General features: G+C 34.8%; 1 long non-coding RNA gene across 1 annotated transcript; it reads right to left on the bottom strand.

The window, feature by feature from the left end:
• Positions 1-1665: 1665 nt before the first annotated feature.
• Positions 1666-3709, bottom strand: LOC121327339. The gene is made up of 3 exons (XR_005951549.1): positions 3543-3709; positions 2593-2950; positions 1666-1908 (listed from the first exon to the last, which is right to left on the bottom strand). It is a non-coding gene; the product is annotated as an uncharacterized LOC121327339 (long non-coding RNA).
• Positions 3710-25004: the final 21295 nt, after the last annotated feature.

Below are 25004 nucleotides of genomic sequence, written 5' to 3'. Positions count from 1 at the left end.
GCCGCTTCCATAAAGGCACACAATCACTCATGAAACAGTGACAGGTTACTCCCTGTCACACATCCATATTAATAAATACAAAAATAAAGTAATTAAAGGCTATACTGTATTTTGTCTAAACTTACACACTGTACAATGCATCCTGCCAACACTTTCTCTTGATATATTGTATCATGGTGCTAAATAGAAAGCATTTGTTAATTAATTACACCAAAATAACAACCAATATCTTTCAGGAACCTTGCAAGCAAGCTTGTTGAAGATACTGATACTGACAACAAAGTGAGATTAAAAAATAAGCCCCACAAACTCTAATGCAAATCAATAAAGGAACATAGAAACCCCTTCAATACTTTTAAAAAGTAATCTAGTGGTCGTTTCATAAAACCGTTCTCTCATATATGTCAGGGTAACATGTGGGGGGAGGGGGGTAGATAAACGACTGCTGACTGTAGTACTGACTTGAAAATAGAAGAAAGTGTAGTTCTATGATCTGTAACCAGTTGTAATAAATCAGTAAGCTGTTAGTAATTAGTGCTTTTTATATTTTATTAAATATGTAATGAGTATATTCCATATATCTGTGTTTGTATGTTTAGGTAGTTAAAGACAAGGGCTAGACTCACCCAAAGTTAAGTATAGTGTGCAACTGTATTAATAATTATTGACACTTACTCACACTTTCAAACCTTGATGCCCCTTACACATTAAAGTCATAAAGAGTTGCTTACACCAAATAATGGTCAGTGAGTGCTGTTTCCAGGTTTGCTCATAAGTTGCTATTGACTGTAGGCAGTAAGGCTATGAAAAGTTTCCATAGTGGGTGCTTTGATTTGGAATGTATTGAAAAGCACTGAGATGAGAGGGGGGTGGGGGGGATGTACAAATTAAGTTAATCGACCTTTCAATTTGTCTAAAGGAAGGAAGGGGGAATCTTTGGTGCATTGTTAATAAGGGGGTGAATTGCATTGTGATTATTTAAAGAATCACCTGCATGTACAACATGGAAAATATGAGTAGATAGCTGGGGTCTTCATTAAGCAACAAGCTCACAACTTACAACTCTGGAGATCTGGATGCAAATCCAACCCAGCTCAAGTAGTGGAGTGGGCTCATTGTAGCTGTGAGCAACCTTCATTTTCTGTAAATTGCATTTCATTTTTAATGATGAAATTAGGTAGGCCTTACTTCAGAGATAACTTTAAAAAATAAATGTATTACCCAAATGTAACATATACAACCACGGATTTTGAAAAAGATTGTATTGTATTACCTCTGCATAGAACATTCTCACACTTTGTTGGCCTCCCAGTGACATCAGACTGAGGACCATCACCAAATGATTCCATAAAACTGCGTTTCCTTACAATCACCCCCCTGTGTTGTATATTGGAACATACTGTTAGCATGGGTATTGGAAATTAGATTAGATTGTTGATCAGAGGACAAGGTAGTGAGTGGATGTTCTGAATCACCCCAAGCATATAACTGCAAGTCATTTTTTTTCACCAGATTTTTTTCACACACAAAGAAAATCCAGTCAAATGTTGAGTGATTGCTGTCTATACTAATCCAATTTCTGAAAATCAGAATGATACTTTGGCAAATCTAATCTTAGTTACAGATGTCTGGCAGGCAATGAAAACTGCAGTGCAAATTCCAAACTCACAGGTAACATACTATTGTATTTGGGTAATAACAATAAGAAACACTAGGAACGATAGCAAACATCCCAAATAGGTAAGGGGCATAAACACAAACAAAGAAAATGTAATCTGAAGATATTTGCTCCTTAGAATGGCATTCCTTTCAATGGGTTCTCCGTATTCCTCCTTGCCATTTTCAATATGTTCAGTTGTTGCTGTTCTCAGTTTTATCCTCTTTATATAACCAGAGATGCCTTCACTCCTTCAGAATGAGCAATATGTTAAAAGGGAGCAACTGTAAGCTTATTAATTAGCACAGGGTTTTAGCTATTTCTTTTCTCTCAGCAAAATTCACTAACCCGTGTCAGACACAAATTACATTCTTAATAAAGCTTGTTTTTTCTCAGAACACTTCAGGAAATTTGAATCAATAACATGTTTCATAATCTCATCCAGTATGGATTTTTTTTTTTCTCCTCAAAATGTTATTAAAATGGAGAACTGTTGGATAAACATTGTACAGAGCTACATAAAGCAACTACATTAATCAATAATGTATTCAAAATATTGAGGGTTCAAAGCTGTACATGTACTAATTAAAAACTTTCTAGTTGAAAGGATAATCATATTAAGCAATATACTTTATTTTTTAGTTACATTAAATACATTTCTCCACAGGGATAATATTCTGAGATATGACTGTAGATTTACTCTGTACAGCAGTAATTAAGACCTCATGTTTGCAATTCCAAAAGGTAACTTTTTCTGCAGTGTTGAAACCATTGAAACTTGCTTGGCACTTTGTCATTGAAGTCATCTACAATAAAGGCAATAACCTGTAACTTTAAATGCCAGAGATTAGTGTCACAAATTTTAGGAGGGTAGTTTTTTTTTTTAGCTGGGAGCTTCATGCAACAACACATTATATTCAATCACCTTTTCTCACCTCTGGAGGTCTGGATTCAAATCCAACTCTGCTCAAGAAGTCAGCTCATTGTAGCTGTCCTCATGTGGTTCACCCGGTATAGGCAGGTAGAGTGCAGGGAGAGTCAACAAGGGGAGTGCAGGTTCCAGTCTTGGCTGTGCAAAGTTACTGATCTTCACTGGGGATTCTACAGGGAACGTTATCGACAGGAACTGTTTCTCCCTACTGTGCTACAGCGGACCCATCTGGACAGGCACCCTGTGAACTTTTGATGAAGTCATCAGATAACATCATTGCAGTAACTAACACAAGGGTAAATATGTTACATAACATAAATTCTCCGAGAGAGACCGAGTTGTTTTGCCTTCCATAGGTGTCACTGTATGAAAAAAGACAGGAGGCAGAAACATGGAAAATATTAATACACCATATGAAAACATAAAACATATTTAAAACAAATTAAATAAATCCAATTTTAAAATATATGTTGACAATGTAGAAACGGTAATATTTGTACATAGTATGACAATTCTAACCATATTTAAATAGTCAAATAATAACCTGTCGTGCTTCAGCTTTATCTGGATGATATCCTCTATCTTGTTTTAATTTCCCATCTACTTCAGTTTCTCTGAGATATGAATGTACTCACATTACATTTTTTTTTTTTTTTTTAACATATTCTCATTTTGTTGAGCATTAATGAAAATTTCTGTACCTTGTGTTTTTCGAGTGATTGAAAACGAGACATTTTGTGTTTGAATTGAAAGTGATGGACTATACTTTTTACTTGCCTGAATACTTACTGTGTGGATATGAAATGTTAGTATCCTTGGGAAAACCATTGTTATTTTAGGGGGCTATAAGTGTTCTTGTTGTTCACATTTTTTTGTAAAAAAAAAAAAAGCAAAAAAACAAACAAACCTGTTCTGTTTTTTTTGTTTGGCATAAAGAACAACCATTTTACATACCTGTCTGTGTGGTTCCTGTGTGCTCCTGGGGTGGTCTGGTGGTCAGTCCAAACAATCGATGGGGTATAGAAGAGAAGGTTATTATAAAAAATATATACTTACCTGTAAAGTCACATAAACATAACGCCTGACACTAGCATGTAACCTTGGACTATGCTATTGAAGAATATGTGCTATTTATAGGGCTTACATACCCAACTAAAAACATGTTAATGGGTAAACACCACTGCTCTAAGATAGGAAGGAAGTGTATAATGTGTATGAATAAACTGTGCCATGGTGTTGAAGTACAGCCATTACATGAGGTAACAAATTCTTGTTCATTAGGCCATGTAATTGCACAGAAGATGTTACGATGAATTTACTGTGCATGGCTACCCATGTCTTGTCCTGCAATGCTACCTAAAACCTTTATACAAGTCAACAAATTCCATATGAACTATAATTTTGTTTATAATGATTTCCAATACTGTGTAATTCCTGTGCTTGCATGTACAATAAGTAATACACCAAGCATTTACTTTACTTTGATCGTACCATTGTATATGCTGAAAACTAGTAAAGTCATGCAATATATAAATATAAGAACAATTAAATATTATCAACAAAGATATTAAAGTACTTCTAGACTAATGATGAATATGATAGGTGGAGTGAGTGCTTGTTTGCTGGCCAGACTGTGTAATATTAATGTTTTGCTCAACAGGGTGGTTGTTTAGCATGACTAGCTGGAAACTGGTAACTGATTAAAACAAATGCTGTGCTTATCTGTAAGGGTTTTTTTGTTTTCTTGGTAATTTGAAAACTATGTGGTGACACTTTCACCACATTGACACAAGATAGTATCTTTTATTGTTTATTGGTAATGTTACCAGTGTACATTTTTGAGCTATACGCACCAATCTGAGGGGAATTATAAACAAGGTGACAAACGCTCAAAAAGAAGACTTATTATAATAGAATTAGAGGCGCCGTTTTAGTTTGAAAGGCCCCTTTCAATGCCAAATAAGAGTATTATGTTATTTAGGGCCATATTTTCAAAGAGTTCTCTCCAATCTTTAACATATGTTATCTGAAAGTAGAAAAAACCTACTGACTTTAGAAAAATGGTATTAAACTTCTACAGCAAGTAATAGAAATGAAGGCCTTTCAAGCACTCTCAGGTTGTTTGTTTCTTAGTTTTATGGTCTGAAAACACGTGCCTTACTGTGTATTAGTTCATTTATGTTTATTTGTGTATTTATATTTATATGTATATTTATTTATTTAAAAGTGTAGTAGCCAAGGTTTCAAAAGCCATTCTTAACTGCCCTGTAAGTAAACTGGGTTTAGGAAAAGCACTTTAATTCTGTCCTATGTCTATTTGGATAAGAACAGGGGTCTAGTTTTATTTTAAAAAGCCAATAAGTGAAAAGAAGATAGAGAGAGACTACTAGGGAGAAAGTCTCCACATCTTGGAGTTAAAAAAACAAACAAAAACAAAACATGACTTAAGATAATTGAGATTACCATGATAGTTGAAATTGTCATGATCATCCAATCCTATTATATTAGCATGGTACAATATAACCTGTCAACCAGTAAACCCAACAAAGGATTTTGTTTTTAATCAAAGAAAAAGGAAGACAAAAATCAACAAATAGCTGTAGATGAATACGTTAAAATAAATAAATAAATAAATAAATAAATAAATAAGTATAATGTTCTAACAGCAGGGGGTAGTAGAGTTCCATTTACATGTCATTGAAATGTCCGGACTTGCATGTACTAACACCATATTACAGTGTGTGGAGGCTTCATGCTGTTGGAGCTGCCATCCTTCTGATCAGACATAAATATAATCAGACATGATATTAACATAAGTGCCACCTGCTTTCTGGATTTTAAAAGACTCCAAGATACTGGAGTGCCCTGGCTATGGTTTTTCCAAATGAACTGCACTGATTCGATGTGACAACTCTTCAAGGAGCTTAAATTGTTCTGGAAGAATAGGTGTCTATTCACTCAATGTTTGCCACCTCTAATTGCTTTAGGGAAGTTGGGTTCATAGCCAACAGATGCATTACTGCACCAAGCATCTACAATCAACCCAATATCTTGTGTGCCACATTTAGAGTGAAACTGATTTGCAACAGGGAAATGCAACAGTTATACCCCCTTCAGTCACTGTGTGCATAATTGTACCACAGTACGTTTATTATCTATGTATCTATTTTGTAATACCCTTTTTTATGTTTTGGCAGGGCAACTTCTTGAATTCCATAGAGTTCACAAAAAACTGTTTTCAGATTTCTAAAAATGTAATTTAAAAATCGTAACTGAAGGGGATATATTACACGTGACATGATTTCTATAAGTCCAGTCACATGAGGGACATTTACACAGACGTGTACGCTGCATATCACAGATGCTTCTATTTATTTTCTATCCGAGACATGCAAGCAATCTCTTTTAAAATGTATTTTCAACAACACAGCAGTCATTCAAGTTTCTCTTTTCTGTCAAAGAAGGACATGGTTTAAACAACCAATAATGAAGATACCTTTATCGGTCCTGAATGAACAGCTTTTGTATTAGGAGGTCACTTAGTGACCTGACCTCAACCTTTCCGACATTAAGCAGGAAAACTGTAAAAAAAAGTCGCTTTATTGAGAACATGGTATAGCAGAGGCAGCAAAACATTTGTGGGGAAAAAAGAACTATCTTGTTAAATGGCCTGGGGGTAATAAATAGTTACATAATATAAATCAATGCAGTTTAAAAATATTAGCTGGTCTGCGATCCAGTATCTATAAATAGAGAACATAGAGGCCTATGCCATTGACACCAGACTGAATTGACTTTTGTTGATGAGAAATTTCCCACACAGATATAGATTTAGCTAAATCCTTCTATTACTAGATTACAAAGAGAAGTCCTAACCAAGGTTTTACAATTCGTTGTCTTAGCTAGCTTTTGAAACAATATGATTTGTCCCCATTTTCCTTCTGTTCAAGAAATATTATTTTTCTTTCTTGTATACTTTAATTAGGAAAATGCAGATATTTCAAAAAGCAAGAAGTAAAAGCTTCTGCTACTATACATTCGCATGCAAAATAACACACAAATTTTACACACACCAAATAAAATAATTAAATACAAAATTGCACTGAATAAAATGGTGTACGTGGTATTCCTCTAGTGCTAATATGAGTTTTAAATAAAAGGCACATCTATTCAACAAATCCTAAGTACTTTGAGCTATATTCATAAAGAGTTGGTGTGCTAAAAAATTGCTAGAATATGGATGGATGCATAGGACGGGAATGCAGTCCCTTGTCTTTACAGCAACGACAAAGAAAGCAAATCTAGTTCATCCCTAAAAAACAGAACTGTGGCCTATTTTAGTAATGCATCGGGGTGGAAATAAGACTTCTATTGAACTGTTATGCAATGGGGTCTCATTTCCGTCCCTGTGTATTCTATTGATCTCCGCTATGACATAACATTATTATAAAATATACAAACAAGCCATTCGGCCCGTCTGTGTTCGTCTGGTTCCAAGATTGAATGTGATTGAACTCCAAACCTTGCCGGGTCTTCTAGTATCCCAATGATTCAATGATGACGTATTTGAGGTTAGCACAGAGCTCTTTTGCTGATAGCATCCTAAAAGCTTCCCCTTTAAAGGTTAGTGTTAGAGGTTAATGCATGTCTTATTCTGCTGAGTAGCTAAAACATGAATCTCAGCAACTATAGAAATACTGTGATAACCTTTGCCTCCAAATACCATGTAAACATGGCTTTTTAAAAAGGTTTTTAATAAAACCAGGCTTAATAACATCTTGTTGGTAATAACCTTGTCCAGTTTACTCTATTGTGAAATATAATAGAAGAACACCCATTATTTCTTGCCGCCTCCAGACATAACTTTAAGCACCACACAGGATCTTGATATCCGAAAGGGCAATCCATTAATGCATTAACCTCTGCACTGCAGTGCTACATGTTTTGCTTATTCTGGGTGAGAACTTATAAAAAAAGGACATATTTTTAAACCAACCAGCTTAGGAAATGACATTCAATTATAATAAGACCAGAAGCACTTACAATTGGCATTAATGTGACACCAACACCTAATAGGGATACAATTGGGAAGAAAACAGAACAAAAACAAAACAAAAGAAGCACCCCTGGGTGCATAATGTAAAAGGAATGTTATCTCTGAAGGAATAGTTTGTAATAATAAAGTAATGGATATGAAAGTAAACAGGAACTAGATGTAAAAAAGGTGACTATGGTTAAAACAATGTGTTATTTTACTGGACAACACCAGTAAAGGAACTCTATTGAAGAACCTTAGTAAAAAGCTATGTAATGCCAACACCTTAGAGTGTTCAGTCTTTATCCTTGATATGGCCAGAGGTTAAAATCATACGTCATTGAATGATAATTGTTACTGGACAACACTGGTAGTGGAACTTAACTGAGATAAATCTGAGAATACACTGTGTACTAAATATGAAGTGTATTTGTCTATATGCAAGCAATGTAATAGTTACAACACCTCAAAATGGCAGCCATATTAGGTCAAATGTCGATGTTATGATCACCTAACATGTAGCATACAGCGTTTATGTAATGTAGCCCTGCAAATATGAAGTGACTACTTCAGTCATCTCTATATGATATGATGGTTTGGCTTCGATGGAAGCATTTAAAAAATATTACCAAAAAAATATGCTTTTTTTCACAATACCCATAATTGAACTTTACCAAGAGAATCATAGAGTATGGTTATGTACCGCGTATGAAGTCAATGTGTCAAAGCTTTAAGGGCCTAATTCACAAAAACTTCTAGAGTAGAAATAAGGTGAGTGTTAACACCCTCCCGTAAAATGCAACTTATTTCCATAAGTAAGGGGGTATTCACTAAGGGGAATCAACCTTATTAAAATGTTCATTATAGAAGAAATTAACATATCATTACAATACTATAGTGTCTAAATATCAGGTGAGCCTTAAGGACATAACATCATACAGAGTAGGAATGTTTTAAGCCCATATATATCACATTAAACAGAAAGCAACTTGTTCATAACTTGCTAATTGTGAGATGAGATTTCAATTATTTTTCAGTTATTGCCAATTCACACATTTATTTCAGTACCAATCAATAATTTTGAGGAAGCATCTTCTGGCAATCTGAATTAGGTCACATCGTTGAGCTTTTCAGGATACATTATTTATTTAGACATAAATTACGCAATGTGTGGCTATAAGGATGGTTAAATCATATTTGTTTTGTGATCAAATAAACGCTATCACTGACTTAAGAGTAAACGTAACTGCCTGCATTTGTGGAATTTTACCAGTGCCGGTGTATGGATTCAAAACTTCCCTTTAAAAACCACAAAGAACAAAAAATGATCTAATTCTGATTGTGAGAATCTTCTCGTAATCATTGATTGGTACTAAAAACAACAAATGTGTGTGCATTGAAAATAACTGAAAAGGCAAGAGACCTCATTTTACAATTAGTAAGTTAGGAAGTCGAATATATCTGCACAAGGGCTTACGCCCTCTATAACACGGTGCTGAAATAGATGAAGTGTGGGGAGGTACAGGAGAGACAGCTGTGCAAGTTAAAAATGTCCAAGTCTGCAGAGGGTAAAACCAGACTGAGAAGCCTGAAACTGAGGGATACAGAAGTGGAGATGTCAGTGGACATGGTGATTGCCACCGTGATGTGTTGTTTGGCAGCTCCTCCACTCAAACAGGTATGGGAAGAAAGATGGAGCTATGGAGGGACATACAAAACAACATAAATGCATTAGGGATTGCGCAGTGTTTGGTGGAAATGCTGAAGAAAAGGTGGACTGATGTCAAAAGAAGGACGGAGGAGAAGCTGGCCAAAAACAGAGTTTCTGCCACAGCCACTGGTGGGGGTCCTTCTAAGGAGGAGTCCCTGACAACCATTCTACAGAGAACAAGCAGAGGGACCGCCAGTGCTGAAAGAACTCCGGGACAAAGTTGATGAAAGACACCGATCAGAGATGGGTATAAAAAAATATCAAAGGCCTTGAATATCCCTTGGAGCACAGTCAAGATGATTATTAAGAAGTGGAAGGTGTATGCCACCACCAAGACCCTGCCTAGATCAGGCCTTCCCTCCAAACTGGATGACCGAACAAGAAGGAGACTGATCAGAGAGGCTACCAAGAGGCCAATGGCAACTTTGCAAGAGCTACAGGCTTTTATGCCCAAGACTGGTCAAAGTGTTCATGTGACAACAATATCCCAAGCACTCCACAAATCTGGCCTGTCTGGTAGGGTGGCAAAAAGGAAACCATTACTCAAGAAAGCCCACCTTGAATCACGTTTGAAGTATACAAAAAAAAAACACTCAGGAGATTCTGTAGTCAAGTGGCAAAAAGGTTTGTGGTCTGACAAAACTAAAATGGAACTTTTTGGCCTAAATGCAAAGCGTTCTGTTTGCCGCAAACCCAACACAGCGCATCACCCAAAGAACACCATCCCTACTGTGAAGCATGGTGGTGGCAGCATTATGTTAGGGGGATGTTTCTCATCGGCAGGGACTGGAGCACTTGTCAGGATAGAAGGGGAAATGAATGGAGAAGTCCTTGAGGAAAACCTGCTGCCCTCTGCAAGAAAGCTGAAACTGGGACGTAAGTTCACAGTTCAGCATGACAACGACCCAAAGCACACAGCCAAAGCTACACTGGAGTGGTTAAGGTACAAAAAGATAAATGTCCTTGAGTGACCCAGTCAGAGCTCCGACCTAATTACAATCGAAAAATTGTGGCATGACTTGAAGATTGCTATCCATCAATGCTCCCCAAGGAACTTAACAGGGCTTGAAGAGTTTTTAAAAGAAGAATGGTTAAATATTGTCAAAGCTAGGTGTGCAAAGTTGGTAGAGACCTATCCCAACAGACTCACAGCTGTTTGCTGCCAAAGGTGCTTCCACCAAGTATTAACTCAGGGAGGTGGAGACTTATCCAATTACGATCTTTCAGTTTTATATTTTTAATATATAATTTTTTTCTCAATAAAAGCTTTTTTCCCCTTAACAGTGTGGAGTATGATGTGCAGATAAGTAGAAAAAAATCATAGTTTAAATGCATAAACTCTGAAGCACTAACACAACAAAATGTGAAAAAAGTTCAAGGGAGTGTAGACTTTCTATAGGCACTGTGTGTGGGTGTGTGTGTGTGTATATATATATATATATATATATATATATATATATATATATATATATATATATATATATATATATATATATAGATATAGGTCCATGAATTCAACCTGTAATCAATACAAATAATATGAAATACAAGCTATATTCCTCATTGCCAATGACTAATTTACAATATAGTTACACAACTAATATATCTCTCCATATATCTTTCTCTATATAAAATATAATGGCACGGCTTGTGACAGTTTTAATTGCTTATAAATAATTGTGGGTATTGTTGGTGCAAATAAATGAGAAGCCTCTTGTAACACACATTCTAGAAAATTAAAATCAATGCAATTTTATTCCCTCCGCAATTGTAAACATTTTATAAAATACATGTCATGTTGACATTACATTGTAGGTTAGTTGAATGGGGAAAGTCTGCATTTATGCACAGTCCTACTGCCCTGGCTGAGGAAGACAATGTTGATGAGCCTGAAACGCCTGAGGAAACTCCTCCCTTTGAAGAAGAACCCATCATATCACCTCCACTTGCTGCTACCCTACAGAGACCCAGGGTACAACCAGCTGCATCTGCAGAATACGATTCTGCCATCCTGAAGCAACGAAGTCTCCAATACATTATGATGTGACACTCCCTACAATGTCTTAATCAGCATATGCCAAACAATTCTATTACCCAGCCCAGAATCTGCTAGACCTTGGAAGAATGTACTAGGGAGCACAATAGGCAAATGCTGTTGTGCATGGCAGACATTAGCATTACCATAAGAAGTGCTGTTCATTCATTCAAACTGTTAGCCAACAAGCTGACATGTCCAAAGGACAAGGTGGATCCAGCAGCAATCAAGCCATCACAGACCATGACTCCATCAGGGTATTGGAGGAGAGGCTCACGCAGACAAAGACGTAATTACAGTATATCAGTTTTCCAGTATGCTGGAAAATGTTATTTATGTTACATTGCATGTTGAAGCTAGGCCATTATTAATTTACTTTTCTTGGTTTCGCATTCCATTAGCCTAATATTAATAAATGTAGTTATGATTTATGTAAATAACATTTTATTTTGCCTTCTAATTATGTTAAATAAATATATTCTTCAAGACATGCATTTTTTGTTTTGTCACAACGGTATTACTTTATATTTAAAGAATATAATTATATATATATATATATATATATATATATATATATATATATATATATATATAATTATTATATTATTATTATAATATATATTATTATTATTATTATTATTATTATTATTATTATTATTATTATTATTATGTCATCCGATTTTAAACATGGACAATTCCAGAATTAAGTTTTACATTAGGCTATAAAACAATCGCTACACAAAGGAAAACAAGCATCCTTTACACCTTGTAGCAAAAAGGCTTACAAATATTTTGCTATTAGTAGATGACTGTGTTAAATAAAAATTGTACATGGCTTCCGACAGCTTAGTTGCAACTTTAAAGGCAGGAACATTGGCAAGAAATGAACAATGGAAACAGAATATACTTACATTCAAAATACGGTAAGAATTCTCATATGTAAATCACACACCATCTGCACATTGATGGAATGGAAATACATCCGATTATGGGAGACATGCTGCTTCTTACATGGTGGTGAGCTAGCCACATGAGTACAGTCTATAGCTCTCATCACATTGGGGAAGCCAGCCACTTGGTAGAAATTGCGTTTCAGCTCCAGCAAGGCTGTCCTCTCTGTGGGAAACGTGATATATGGCTACCTTGAGAAGGTTGGTTGTGATATGTCACCAAATGCAGCCACAGTTGTTTGAAATGATCCAGAGGCTAAATAATGTAATGAGCAAAATAATTTCACTAGACTAGGAACAGTGTGACTCCTGCCAGTGGGAGATTGAATGTTGTCTGATATATTCTCTTATAAGGATAGTATCGCGCTTGTACTCAGTCTGTATCATGTGATTATTTCTTCCTCCGACATACCTTGGTTAACCTTACATTATAAACTGTGGCTCTTACTCTCCTTGTGCTATTCTCCGTTCCTCTTCTCCTCTCCTTTGAAGTCTTTGCCTTTCTCTGTTCGCAAGCAGCACCTCCATGTTTTGACTGAACACCTTTGCTGACATGCAGCTTTTATGAGACGGACCTGAGCTCATAAAGCCTTCTCCCCATTCAGTCGTGGTTTAAGGGGTACTTTATAGTTAACATGGTTTAGTGAATGCCGTGTGAATATCATTATTCTAATTAGTGCCATCTTTCCACATGATTTAAATGTATTACCATGCATTACTCATATTCATTAGATGCTTTCATGCTCACTTTATCCACGTTGATGAATTGGAGTTGACATAGCACATACATTATTCTGGGGTGAGGTGCACACTAAATCATAATAACCTTTTGTGAATGAGGCCCTTAGTCTTAATGAGACCAGAATATGGCAGCCATCTGATGGCACAATATGAAGTCATCATCGCCAATGGTTATGACAATTGCATACACTATAAAATCACGCTCTGACTTATGAGCTCTGAGAAAAATAAATAATACCATAGCCAGCTCTTACCTACTTAACTGTTGTTCTGTGGCTACAGTTCCATGAAGTACCGTAGTACGATTCCATAAAGCAGTTACACTCCCTCCTCTTATTCCATAAAGCAGTTACACTCCCTCCTCTTATTCCCTGATGGAAATGACAGCAGTGGTGAATACTGGCGGTTTGCTGGTTTTCAGATGGTAATCCTCGGTCAGGAGATTTGGTGCTGGTTAATGAGCTAGTTAAGCTGGTCCAGGAAAAAAATAGGTCAATTAAAATCCCATTACTGTAGAGTTCTAAAGTCAAATGTTTGTTGTTTGCACTTCTAAGGTAATACATTTGCTGTAAGCCTTGTTTGTGATTTTATAAACCTGCTGGACTGGAAGATATCTGTTCCCAACTAGATGTTGCTGGAATTTTCAGCAGCTGCAGAAACCATGAATCCCTATTAAATGTTTGTGTCTTTATTGTGCTAAAACACTAACAGTAAAATCTAAATCCAGCAAATATTATTCATTTATAATCAGAGGTGGTATTTTGTAGGGGGTGCCATGTGTAAAAACAAGTGTTAATATTTAACTTAATCTTAAATCTAAATATTTAACTGGCCAGGTAAATTTGGAGTCTGTATGCAAATATGCTCTGCCTGCTTTGTGCTTTCACGCAATTTGATTGAGCCAATCAAATCGCATGAAAGCACATAGTGGGCAGAGCTCATTTGCATACAAACTCCAGATTTAGCTGGCCAGTTAAATATTTAGCTAAATGTTAAATCTTGTAACTAGATTTATAAATTATATCTGAATGTACACATTTAAAAATATATATTTATTTTCACATTTATAAATCTGGAGAAAAAATAGAAGATTTAAGTTTAATCTGGAAAAAAATACATGTTAAAATTTTAAAGCTTTATATATATTTTTTTACACATGGCACCCCATAATTTTGACAGTGTCCGTTTGTATGGTTCTTTTTGTCAGTCCAGATGGCCTTCTCTTTCCTTGATAAAAATTCTCGTCACTCAAAAGAACAAAGAGACACCAACAGGACACAGGTGGACATGGCCTAAAAGATCACCATTCAAACCTGCTAATGGACAATGAAACAACAATCAGCACAGGTAATATTACACCCCAACACAAAACCAACATACACTGGCAAAGCAATAAAGAAAGTTAGATGATCAATTTTATTAATCTTCTGTTAAAGACCAATTAGGAGGTGTGAGACAAGACCATAGTGTCCACAAATGTCATTGTTTTAATTGAAATGCTTGTCTTCCAAATTCTTATTGATTTCAAAATAAAATACTACCACAGAATAATATAAGCAATGCAGTACAAAAACAGTATTTGTATTTTTTGTATTGTGTTATAGAGTAGTTTGGTCATTTTAGTTGATATTATATGCATCAAGATATTTTAACCGAGAATAAAAATTTGAAAATATTAAAATCTGAACAAATACTGAAAACAATGTGATGGTAATTATCCATCAATCAACCATAAATGTTATATGTACTTAAAGAGTAAGTACCTTTAAACGTAATTTTATTATTATTATTTTTTTTTTTTATGGCATTTTATCAGGTTTGCAGTCATACTGAGTGGTTTGGATTGAGATATTATAATTATTCTCTAAATCTGCCTTTACCTGACTTTCAGCTGTTTTAATGTTGTCTGGAGAATACTAAGTGCCAGGACTGAACAACCTTCCTCGTTCCATTCCAACCTGTCACAATGTTACTTTTCTTCTCTGCCAGCCCATGCTTCTCTCTCTGTCTATGTACAGTACATTATATTACGAGAGGGTGGTGCTTGCCGAATTAAAAGGTCATATTGTCACATGATTTAAATGGAATATGTTAAGTTCCAGCATTTAGGATTTTTCAGACAAGCTCAATGAACGTTCAAAACTAAAGGCAGATACAAAGAAAATAATAATTCAGAATTCTACCAACAGACCCACTCTGAATGATTGCAAAGGCCATACAATGGTAAGGGAAATATTAGCTCAAGGAGCCAGCTGCCCAACATTTCAATATGTTGTACATATCTTTCTCATGGGAGCCTGTGTTTGAATCAAAATATTGGAGGTATTTAAAAGTGTTTGACAGCACAACTACTTGTTATATAAATAGTAATTAAAATAACATATGGAGCTACACACATTTTCTGGTAGTCTTGAAAGAAACCTAAAATACTTCTAGAATATGTGTTTGTCTTCCCCTTTGTTTTAGGGTGTATACATAGTTTGGAGGCCAGTTCGTGACAAGACAGAGAACTCAGCCATGACCTAGCATTGATTTTTCATCTTCAACAGGGTGAAGTGACAGTAATGTGTAGCTCTAGTCCCAGATTGATTCCTCTGTGTGACCAGGCTGTGTGTAATTTAATGTGATGTTTTCACAATGATTTCCATCTCAGGGCTGCAGGGCTATCAGAGACCTCACCCTGGGAGAACAAGCAGTGAAACAAAGATACCTGCTACGCTGAGCTCCAACACTGATTTCTCATCAAAACAAACTAATATAAAAAAAAATTGCTCTGTATCGAACTGAAGACGACACTAAAGCCGCAGCGTAAGGGAATGGATTCACTTTAGAAATAGGCAATCCATCAGCTCTGTCTACTGATGTAAGAATACATTGCACAACAAATCTGTCATCGCTGGTCAAAAGGAAAGAGCAAATCAAAAGAGAATACACAACACATATTGTTAGGGAAGAAATATTTTTAAATTGAATGTTGTTGGCCCAGTTCCACCAAGTATTGGCGTCTCTCTTTGTTTCTAGGTTACAGGTTTGAGTCTGGGATTACACTATTGTCCAGGAACCCCAAAACAACGTTTGTGCCCAGTGGTTTCCAAAAAACACTACTAAAGATTTCTGTTCCTTTAGGCTATAGATGGGAAAAGTGTATATTAAATAATTAGCAGTGTTCCTATGTGGTTCCATAATCAATATCCAATATGTAATAAGAAATGTAACCCCTTACTTTTTACAAGCTAACAATTTGTATTTTATAGCTGTGCATATAGAACTGGGCTTGTCTTGAGTTCAGGGTATTGGATTTTGTTTGGTTTGGGTCCGATTAATTTGCATTTTAAGGAGGAATTGTGTAATGTTAGTTACCCTTTGTATTTGTTGTATAGTATGTATTGCAGATGCATATATAGAAAGGAATATCCTGAATTCGGAATGGTACAGGGCACAGGTATCAGATTGCACACACATAATGCAATGAGCTAACAGAATATTAGATTAAACATTTTATTTAAACATGAAATGAATAATGAATATAGTACATTTCTTAAACTAGTATATTATTCCTTTGCTTACTTGCATCTTGTTATTTAGTTTTAACCAACTTGTTTCTTCCCAGTGATCGTCACTGCAGAATCCAGTACAGCACTCAGAAACTGGGTGGTAGAAGCCCCCTGAAGAAAAAAGTCATTGCTTAATATTCAACAAGATAATAGCCTTTAGGCATCCTGTAATCATTTCTATCTGGCTATATCAGTTTTCGACTTTATAATTAGGCTTTGCAAATGTTCTCATTAATTCATTTGTGTTTGTATAAACTCACTTTTGTTTGTCTCTGTGTTAATTAATATGATTCCTTGCAATATTATTATCCCAGAAACTGACACTTACCTTACAGTCTGGCTCTCTATTTTAACATTTTTACCTTCAGAGGGGTAGACAAACTTTAGAAACACCTGCCATACCACTGTCAATGGGGTGTAGAGCAACCAAGGGAAGCCCTGACAGCACTAATTCTGGGGGTGTGGGTGGAACTGATTCTTCAAGTCTATAAGATGTTTAAATTGTTGAAGAGGGACCATTCCTCAACAGTTATCATCTCTAATAAATCCAGTTGTGTGGGTGAAATCTGTTCTCCAGAATGGCCCAAAGAGTTACGACAAAGAGACTGGAGGCATGGACATGTCAACTGAATGCCTGTCAACCTACTACCAGTTCACAATCAAAGACTGATACATCGGTCGTCTTTCTCATTGTGAATTAAATTGATTAGCAACAGATGAGATGCAGCCTTTATATGTTAAAGAACACATGTCGGAGACCCCATTTCAATAACATATTAGTCAGTCATACGATGGAAAAGACAGTCCAACTCATATACAAGACAGCCCAGTCCATATTATTGCAGATGACAATGTTTAATGTGGTTTTGTAGCAGTTAAAACAATGACAAAAAAAAACATAAAATAAAATAAAAATACCATGAATCATTTTTATGAATTAATTTGGTTAGGGTAGGCTCTCTAAAAGCTTGACTTGGTTTATTCTGAAAAACTTCAGATACTGCATTTACTCAACCTCATGAAAGTGCTTTGTCTGTCCTCAAATGAATATCAATTAGGATGCTAAAGTAGTAGGTCTATCCTCAGCTGTAAATTCCACTACTAAATTGTAAAGTTACACTACTTTCAATGGAAACTTACAAGTTAAGGACCATACACAAATTTCAAAGTGGTTCCTAACCCCCTACTCTGAGTAATCTACCAAGTTTGGAAAATCAGGCTCAAAGTGTAACATATTGCAGGTGTTGCCTCCCTGTATTATCCAGACCCTGTATATGTACAGCATACAGTATATGTTAATTACACCACACATGCATGGATCAGCACACTTGTATTACTATTTACATGTGTGGCTCCATTGCTGAAGATGTCGTGAAGGTGCTCCAGTTAATTGCTGGTTGACCAGTCACAGAGATGCAGCAGGGCTATTCATTGGGATGGGATTATGAATGGCAACAATTACTCAAATCCAGCTGGTAAGGGTCACCAAAGGTAGGATCTCAGCACATATTGCTTTTAATTTGAGCCCACTGAAGTGTGAGGCAATTTGGAAAAGGTCCTGGTAATAATCAGCGGCGAAAAATATGGTGAAAAAAATGTTGTAACAGTTTTCCATTGAAAATGAGTTATGATAGTTATTTAAATAATAATTGTATTTATTTATTTATTTATTTTTTGCATTAAATGAACATATGATTAGTTTGTTAAGGTCACCTTATAGTGAAAAAATGAATTTGGTTGTGAATTTGGTTGGACCTTGGTCACTGAGCTAAACATATTGACTATCTGACTTTTGAAATTATTGATATTAAGAATAATAATAATAATAATAATAAATAATAATAATAATAATAATAATAATAATAATAAATCTCTCGGTTACAACTCCTAAGGATTGCTCTTCCCTCATTTCTCTGTGAGTTTGGATCTTACAGCTTAAAAACAAACAGAGTTGTGCTGAGTATTTTCTAAGGTTAGATAGATTAAAATATTAAAACAGATGCATCTCTCGGTCAGTTCTGGACCATAAACAGTGATATTGATCTAAGAAACCTGGCTAGCTTCAAAACAATTATACTCCAATTAGGAATAAATACATTCTGTTGAATTTGTATGCATCGATATTTGTGTGTTGGCAAGCATGCAAGTGCATCTGCAATGCGAACAACTGCAAATTAAATAAACGCTTTATTATGTTTATAAACCATATTGGTATATATATTATATATATATAGCTATAAACCATATATATATATATCATATATATATATACTTATATATATATATATATATATATATATATTATATATATTATATATATACATATATATAATGTTTATATAGTATATATATTATATATATATATATATATATATATAACATATATATAAATATATATATATATCTATCTATATATATATATATATATATATTATATTATTATATATATATACACACACACTGCTGTGCAAAAAACTTAGACGTGTTGCATTTTTCTACTCTGATGCATCAACAATTTACAAAAAAAAACCTCCACTAGTGCTTTCTACTATTATAACAACCTTGACTTGCATAAAGAAGGAAAAACATTGAGTGAAATTGCTTGCATCACTCGATTTTCAAGTTGTGGTGTCCGAAACATAATCAACAAGGACAAAGAAACATAATCTGTAATTGACAAACCCAGGACTGGAAGACCCAAAAAGCTGTCTAACAAGGATGAGCAATACTTGAAGGTAATATCCTTAAGGAATAGAAAGAAGACAAGTGTTGAATTGGCAACAGAACTGAACTGGCCAAAGGCACAGGGGTCATTGTATTTTTTAGTCCTGAAACACATACGTGGCTTTTACATTGCCTGAGTAATATGCCCTTAAATCCTTGTTAAACTAATGGGGCTGAGTCTAAAGAGAACACATGCAACATATCATTATTTTGTCATATTTCTAAATACCTACATTAAATAGGTTTGTCATATAATATGCTACATGCAGTGTCCCTTTACTGGAAAAAAAAAAATCCACAAGTATTTCTTTTTTCTTGTAAATACCTTAGTTTTCAAATCATTTGGTTTTAACTAATAATAATAATAATAATATTAATAATAATAATAATAACAACATAATAATAAAAATAATAATAATAATAACACAAACTTTAATGAAGATCTCCAAAATGGTTTGGTATCCTATCCATTGGTAATTGAACTAAATTGGCACTTGTGTCTCAACAGTGTTACTGTCGCACATTTAAAATGGTTACTGCTTCTAGATATTATGTTTTTAAGTTTAGCCTGACAGGCACATTTCCACTATAGTGCTCTTATAGTCTGTGAATCCTAGATCTGTAAGTGATGCATAGTACCAGCAAACATTCCAGTAAGCCTAAATTAAGACTCAGGAATGGATTTTTGTTCAGCTTTTACTAATCAATATATTTCTACTGCACTAGTACCTAAAACCTATTAAAAGTTAGATTTCCGAGAAAGGCCAGCATTTTCTCAAAAATACCAGCTCTCTCTAAAGAAATTACAACACAGTAAGTAGATCATTTACAGATTAGTATCCAATTTAGACTTTCAAGCCGAGGAGCTTTTCTCACGCCGCTAGATTAAAAAGGTTTTAGTGGACTGAAGTAACCAGCCATTGCTAGACTTTAATGCGTTAAAATGTTTAAAATGTAATATATTTTACTGGTAGTTCTGGAGAAGCGGGTTATTATGTGACTGAATGTGCCAATGTGTTTTTAGAGCACAGGACTGAGCTGCAATACACATGTCTAGACAGGCAATAAAGATCTTTTCCAAAAACAGTACAAGTAAATTGCAATCAAACAACCAATTCCTGGAAAAGCGGATACATATATTAAAACAATTTCTATCTTATTTAAAAGAAGAACCATTTGTCAATAAAGTACTTTTTTGGCTGGTTGCCTGCATTATATATATATATATATATATATATATAATATATCTATATTATATATATATATATATATATTTATATATATATAATATATATACATTACGAAAAAGACCCAATTTATCAGGCCATCAAAATACAATCTGCTCTAATTTCTTTGTTTTATTACCGTACTAATTAATTAATAATAACAGATTGTAAAAAAATCTGCAAATTGTATTTTGGTGTAAATAACCTTGACAAATCATGCCCTAAATATTTATGTCGATGGTTGAATGATAATGCCCTTTCATGGAAAATAATCATTTTGAAGCTTGTGTTTCTCTACTTGTCTGACACTTTAAACTGGGCTAGGCAACCAGGCTTGAACATTAATTCTATGGAGATTTGAAGATGTCGTCCATCAATAAATTATAACACAGATGTGTTTTCCAGCTAGTCCTCTTCCAGCTGACATTTATACAGAAAAAAACACCTGCGTGATTCAAGGAGCTTTAAACCACAGCTCAAATGCATGCATTTTCCCCATTGCACCAATGTTAAGACCAAGTGCCTAGCCAAGCCTTAAGTGACTTGCTAGACAAGCATCAAAGGATTATTTTCTATGAAGTGCAAATTCTGATTTATATACAGATTTGATTTTGATTTTCAAGCCAGCTGTGGGTCAAACCTGCTACACAGGATCAGCACCAGCAAGCAGTAACAATGTTAGAGATGTCAGGGGAATACTCCAGTCTCCAGTGCTGTTAGTTTTGTTCATTATTTTTTAGGGCAAAGATGTTTACTAACAACAACACTTTTCCATTTTAGACAGCAAGAGTATTAGACAACATTGCACATCAGATAAACCTTTAGAATTTGTTCCCATAGTATGAATTACCCAACATATAAATGCAGTACTTCAACACGAGTTTCTTTGTTTTTTTAAAAGAGATTTAAGATGACCCAATAACAAGTAAAGTTCTTTATTTCTGGATTTTAGAATCAACCAAAGAACATTTATAAGTATTTATATATATATATAATATATATATATATATATATATATATATATATATATATAATATATATATATATATACACACACACACACACACACAACACACAAGGTGAATATTATATATCTCTAGAGATACACACACACACACACACACACACACACACACACACACACACACATATGTCAGCTTCAAATTTACGAAAATACAATTAATTTAATTTATAATAAAAAACTTACAATTTTTCTATGTAAAAACAGTAAGTAATTTTGTCAAAATTATTATGTTTTTAGTACAAAAAGTCATCTTGAATTACTATAAAGCCTAGATTTCGGAATCTCTCTCTCTCTCTCTCTCTCTCTCTCTCTCTATCTATCTATATATATATATATATATATATATATATATATATATATATGATATATATTTCGTCGTCAGGATATTTAATATATTGTAAAATCAAAAATAAAAAATATTTTATCGCACCAGAGTGTAGCATTAGTCTGGAAGCCTAATATAATCATGTTCTGTTCATTGACCCGTTCCCTTTTATAACTTTTACAAGATAGCATTTATTTGCAAATTCCACATAAAGTCAAAATCAATTTGCCTACAGTGGTCGGGTAGCCTTGAGGTCACTGTCAGCTAGCAGCAGAAATAAAAGACGTAGAGGCAGAGGATTGCAGTTCATTGCTTGCTGCACAATTTTATTAAGAAATACAAAGAAACAAAATATTTAAAGAAAATATCCAAAATAAAGTAATATAGCACCCAAGCTAAGCTCTCTGCAGAGTCAGCAGCCAGACCTTTTTCTAAGCTAACTGAGCCCCAGAACACAGATTGGCTTCTCCTTTATACCATGTAGCTGGATCTGATTGATCATCAGTTAATCAATTAGAGCCCAGCCACATGCTTCACATGGAATTTTGCAGGTCTGGGATTGTAACCCCATGTGCACAGTGTTCTTCTCAGCAGCATATGCAAAGACTGCACTAGGGGGTCCTCTCCAGTGAATCTCGGCATGACAGTATTTAATGTATTTATTTTTTTGGTGCAATTTGCCCCCTGGGTTGCTAGGGGGCGCTATCTCACCACTGCCACCAATTAACTATTTGGGTGCAAAACTCAATGGCCTTTCTTTATTTCACTCATACAATTAAAGGACTTTGTTGAGTCATAAACTATAAACATTCCCAGTTAATGGAACAAAGAAGAACAAAGTGGGATACATTTTTTGCAACAAAAAAAAGTGTCTGTCTAAAAAGGTTAAGTACTTGACACATGGAAGTGTTTTTGTGTTATAAAGTATAACTAATATTAAACTAGTATTATAAAGTCCCTAATAATAATGAAACAGATAAACTCATGAGACATATCCTTGTACCAGGCAGTTTGTATCAGATGGCTTGCTATACGCAAAGGAAACAACACAATTAAAGACAAAGACAAAATATATTTGAATACTGAACAGTAAACCTGAAAACTAACCAGAAAGCTAAATATGTTTTGAAGAAAATGTACAAAAATGTGACTTGCTTTTTTAGTTTAATAGAAATTTACCATTTTGAAACATACCTGCTGTATACACTTGCAAGTGCATACGATTACAATAAAATATATAAAACACAGTTTACACAAATAGAAGTACATTTAAAAAGGGAAAAACCATCTCTAGAAATGTTACTTTTCTTACCATTTCCATCTATACTGTTTTACTGAAAGTTAACAGCACGTCGAATGCAACAAACATCTCAACTCAGGCATTGAAGCCCACTTCACAACAAACACCACACAATTCAGCACATGTGACTGCTTGAGAGAGACTGGATGAGAAGGACTGAATGACAAGTCAGGAGGTGCACACAGCAGAATTGTGAGCCTGAGCTGCGACTATAGCTTGAACACTAAATTTGCATGCACCAAAAGAGATGGCATCTTTTAGCTTGATTTTTTCCATATCTTCAGTGCTATTCGTGATTATATAGCCACCCTGCATAACAACAAAAACAAGATTAGGCATATTCAATTATCCTCAGCTTTGGCAGAAAATGTGATGATTAAACAAGATGAGGACCAGCTATAAATCATATGATAGCACAGTATTGATGCCTTTAATCTGATCAAGGAATTGTACATATATATGCCCCTTTTGAAAGCTGGCACAGGTTCTGGGAAACATAATGTGTGCCATAATACTTGATTCTACAAAAGGAACGTTTAAACTTTGGGGACTCCTGCATCCCTCGTCAATACAAATCATTTCATGAAATCTGCTGACTAGAGAAAGTCTCCTGTGCAAAACAGCTAGCATGTACACTTTTTTGACATGTGCTGTATTAAGAAGGATCTTAGGCTTTTCTAAGAAGACATATTGAAAATAACCTCTTATGGTAGAATTGGGAGAACTTGTCAGTCAAAGTCTTAGTAAAATCTCAGTTATCTCCCACATCAGCAATCAAACCATGCCTCTGTACTACTACCATGTTTTTACTGTATTTCCTTATAAAGCGTTTCCATACCTTAATAATGCATGCAAATACAGTAAGCAAAAGGTGTCTGGAAGAAGGTGCAAAGAACAAGGTGTGCAAATGAAAGTACATTTCTGATGTTAGTTTACAATAAAATTAGGTAACCAACTTCTGAAAACTGGGTTTATAGCGTATAAAGCAGTAAATAATTCAAAGGAAACACAATTAGTTAATTAGTGCGATAATTATCTGTCATTGAATTGCATTTGCCAGACCAGAATTGTTAGGCCTACATTGAAACTGATTTTGTATTCAGGCTACCTAAATAAAAAATGATCATTATGATTTGATTAATTAAATGTGAATGAGCGAATGGCAATCTTGTAATTTCAGTGTTTGTTAACTAATCATTATTTAGGTAGTGTGAATAGGGTTTTAGACAGAACTACCCTTACCATTTTAACACCTGCACTGCAATTGTAACCTATTCAGATTTTGTTATAGTAATAGTGTCCTGTTGAAGGCACTATTTGATTCTAATATGTTTTTCATTATTTTTTAATAATAATGAATGATAGAGGTAATCTGCAGAGGCAGCATACAAAGTTTATATAGGATATATTACATTTTTATAGCGTTTTTCATCACAAAGATGAAGTGTTTCACACACACACAAACAAGTTGAAAAATAAACAATAAAACCATTAGTCTAATACAAAATTTGATACACACCTAAAATGTGGTCTTAATTGTAGGCGGCTGTGTGGTCTGGTGGTTAAAGTAAAGGGCTTGTGACCAGGAGGTCCCCAGTTCAAATCCCGGCTCACTCAATGACTCACTGTATGACCTTGAGCAAGTCACTTTGCGTTCTTGACTGAGGATCCGACAGGACCCAGACCCATGTTAAGTCTGAGTCCCAGATTTATAAAAGGATTGCACATGTTTTGAGACTGTAAAACGGATGCTGAGGGTTCTGAATTCTTCGATGGGATTTATAAAACACA

This window comes from Polyodon spathula, chromosome 14, assembly GCF_017654505.1.
Source record: "Polyodon spathula isolate WHYD16114869_AA chromosome 14, ASM1765450v1, whole genome shotgun sequence".
Classification (NCBI taxonomy): Eukaryota; Metazoa; Chordata; class Actinopteri; order Acipenseriformes; family Polyodontidae; genus Polyodon; species Polyodon spathula.
This window is presented reverse-complemented; position numbering and strand designations above follow the sequence as displayed.